General features: G+C 35.5%; 1 pseudogene across 1 annotated transcript; it reads left to right on the plus strand.

The window, feature by feature from the left end:
• Nucleotides 1-498: 498 nt before the first annotated feature.
• On the plus strand, nucleotides 499-3010 carry LOC143564650 (uncharacterized; annotated as a pseudogene). The gene is made up of 2 exons (XR_013140912.1): nucleotides 499-815; nucleotides 1638-3010. The product of XR_013140912.1 is annotated as an uncharacterized LOC143564650 (transcript).
• The last annotated feature ends 871 nt before the right edge of the window (nucleotides 3011-3881 follow it).

Genomic DNA, 3881 nt, shown 5'->3' on the forward strand with positions numbered 1-3881 from the left:
GGAGACCAATAGTAAGAAAGTTAGGATTAACATAGGGAACTTCTTAAGTTAAGATTAATACCGACAAATTGCCCAAAGTTTGAATTATTAAAATCCAATATCTTAAAAAAAAAAAAAGAATATAAATAATGCATCCAAATACACATACACATATGCATCCACCATATAACAACATACATGGCTAAAACATATATGGTCCCCTCCTTTCTCCCTATGACCAAACATATATCCCACCTTAACCTCTTCCAAACACTCACATCACCATAATCTAAAACACTGAAACCCCATAATCACTCTATTTCCTAGTTAAACCTTAGCATCTATTTAAAGCCCAACTGACCCACTTCATCTAGACCCCTAGACACCTCTTATTATCATCTTTCTAGCAGTTTAATTTTGTGTACAATTGGCTCTATCTTTCTGCAACTCTACAACCTTAGCCTTGCTATAAACACAGCATGGGTTGGTTCCTTATATGCTCTTCTTCTTCCTTTTTCCTAGTTCAATTCTAACTAGATTCATCTCATTATTAATTCATCATCACATGTCACATGTTGTGTTGTGAGTGTTACATGAAAGTTGTGATGGGTAGGTGTTTTGTTGTTGTGGTTGTGGTCATGGTTGGTTTGGTTGGAAGTTGTATTAATGGAGATGATGATGTTATTAATAATAATAATATTAATGGAGATGTAGTTGGTGCTCCAATGGTGAAACTAGAACAAGAAGCTTTGTATTATGCTATTCAAGGATTTGTGGGCAAGTGGTGGAATGGGTCAGATCTTTATCCTGATCCTTGTGGCTGGACACCCATTCAGGTGAGTTGCTAATTCAAGTTAATATTATTAGATTTTTTTACAGTTGTAAATGAACCGAACGCTCGGTTAACTTTTCGTGAACTGTTAGGGGAGAAGTTTGTTTATTAAATGAATGAACACTGCGTGTTCATGTTGAAAGTTAATCTTGAAACGAGTTTAAAGAAAGTTGAAGTGGTTAAAGTGGTTAAAAGTGGCAAGTTTAATTTATTAGCTTTTTTTTGAATGTTTGGAGTTATTTAGTTTGATTTAATTAGTAGAGATAATGATGTTAGTATTAAATAATAATTATGTTCGTTAATATTTGTTTGTTTATGTTAGTTCATTAAACATTTTTAAAACTTATGTTCATCAAGTTGAAGTTCGATTAATTGTGTTCGTAAACGTTCCATAATGCGCTTATTTACGCTCGTTAATGTTTTTATGTTAGTTCAATAAATGTTTTTCAAACTTTTTAAATGGCTTTTCTAATCTTATCAGATAGATTTAAACAAATCATATCAGTATTATGTGATTAATTATATGTAATATTTAAATATGTATATGAATGTTAAAGAAAAACAAACACAAACTAGATAGTCTGTCTCGGTTAGCCAAATCAAATAAAACATTGTTTGTGTCTTCGTTTGTGTTTGTAAACCGTTTACGATTCACGAACAAGTTCATTTCCTTGATGCACGAACACGAACAAGAAATTTCGTTCGGTTAGGTGTTCGTGAACTGCTCATTTGTCCGCCAAAACCTTAACGAACAAACATGAACCAGTCCTTGTTCGGTTCGTTTAGTTCATTTTCTTTACAAATCTTACTAATTTAATTTTTACAGGGTGTTTCATGTGATGTTTTTGATGGATTCTGGTATGTCACAGACCTAAACATTGGTCAAGTTTATGATAACTCTCTTCCATGTGCTCCAAATCTTGAATTTAGCCCACAATTTTTTCAACTACAACATTTGAAATCACTGTCATTCTCCAACTGTATCATCTCACCTAATCAAGCATCATTTTCGATCCAAACCGCTAACTGGGACTCGTTTTCGAGCACTTTAGAGTCCTTAGAGTTTCGTGGAAACCCGGGTTTGACCGATCAAATCCCGGCCGCTATTGGTAACCTTGAAGCTTCAATCCCTTGTGTTGATAGATAACCGGTTATCGGGTGGGTTGCCGGACAGCATTGGCGGTTTGACTCGGTTAAAGAGGTTGGTTTTGTCTGGTAATTTGTTTACTGGCAAGATACCTGAAAATTATGGTGGTTTGAGTCAACTGTTGATTATGGATTTAAGTAGAAACTGTTTGACTGGAAGTCTACCTTTGACTTTTGGAGGGTTGACTTCTGTTTTGAAGTTTGACTTGAGTAAGAATCAATTAGAAGGTGATATTCCAAGTGGGATTAGTAGTTTGAAGAATTTAACACTTTTGGATCTTAGTAATAATAAGATATCTGGTGGGTTGAATTTTACAAATCAAGAAATGAGTTCTTTGGAAGAGTTGGTTTTGTCAAACAATCCTATAAATGGTGATCTTGTGAAGTTCAATTGGCAAAATGTTTACAAACTCATGGTTTTGGATCTTTCAAACACGGGTTTGACGGGTGAGATTCCCGAGTCGATTACTGGTTTGAAAAACCTTCGGTTTTTGGGTTTAAACGATAATAAGTTGTCGGGAAGTGTCTCATCGAAGCTAGCGGAATTGGGAAATTTGACGGCATTTTATGTTAATGGAAACAACCTCACGGGCGACCTAAAGTTTCCTAGAGAATTTTATCAGAAAATGGGAAGGCGGTTCGGGGCGTGGAATAACTCGAATTTGTGTTTTCCGGTTGCTAAACTGCCGGCTAGCGTTCGTCCATTTGGAGTAAAGTTATGCCGTGAAGAAAAGTTGTGATTCCATTCCTTTGTTCTGTACTCAAGAACGGAATCACTCAGGTTATTTTGGATAAAATACTATTTTCGGATTGCTAAACTATCGGCTGGTGTTCGTCCGTCTGGAGTAAACTTATGTCGTGAACTCGTGAAAAACAGTTGTGATTCCATTCCTGAGTTTCATACCCGGGAATGGAATCACGGGGCTGTTTTAGGTAAAATATTATTTAGGTTAGGCTAAGGTAATACTCTTGTAAGCAAAATGACCCTTTAGAATGAATGAATAGGTGAATCTTGAAATGCATTTTAGTAAGTGTTGTTTTTAGTGTTAATTTTTTGTTTATGGGTGATAAATGATACTTGGGACTACAAGGTGCATGTGGTTGTTGAATATGCTGACAGTGGTCTGGTCCTGAGTCCTGACCACGGACCATTCGGTTAGGTTAGGTGTGGACCTTGTGGGATTGGAGGGCTTGTTTGTTGTAGGAACAACTGGCTTGCAATCTTTTGATATTTACTATAATAGAACTTACTGCAATCTTTAGAGTATAACATCTAAATCTTATTAATTCTGATAGTTTATTTTTCATAACCAATTTTGAATGAATGGATTTAATTATTTTTTATTTTCCGTTAAAAAAAAGTATTATAAATTATCATAAACCGATAAGAGTTTACGGAGTCCTCCCGGCTCTCTTTTTTCTTCACGTTTTGCTTTGCAATTCAGGATAAAACTTAAGGGTAATCCTTGGAATCTGATGAAAAACTACCCGGGAGAAACACGGGATGGTTTTTCCTCCCGGCTCACCCCAAACTCCACTCCGTCCCCTCTCTTATGAGTCCTAAAAGCTATAGATCGGCTTGATGAGATTCTTTAGTTTGCTAGCATGTACCGAAATGTGGTTTATGATTTGCAAATTAGTACAAATCTCACATCACAATATATTTTATAAGATATTTGTCATGATTCATGTTTGATGGATGGTATTTTTCACCTTTTTCTCATTCTTCCTCTTAACACGAGCAAAATCAGGGCCGTCTAAATTGCTCGACATTTGAAACTAGCTCGTTGGAAACACTCGTCCGACTTTGGCTCGATTTGTAAATGAGCTGAGCACGAGCAAATATACGCTCGCTCGAATTAATTTTACATGTATATGATTATTATAGTCATATGTATATAAATATAAGCTCATTATCTATAAA

Source organism: Bidens hawaiensis, unplaced genomic scaffold (genome assembly GCF_021521415.1).
Source record: "Bidens hawaiensis isolate Kalapana, Puna unplaced genomic scaffold, B.hawaiensis_p1.1 tig00022145_1, whole genome shotgun sequence".
Classification (NCBI taxonomy): domain Eukaryota; kingdom Viridiplantae; phylum Streptophyta; class Magnoliopsida; order Asterales; family Asteraceae; genus Bidens; species Bidens hawaiensis.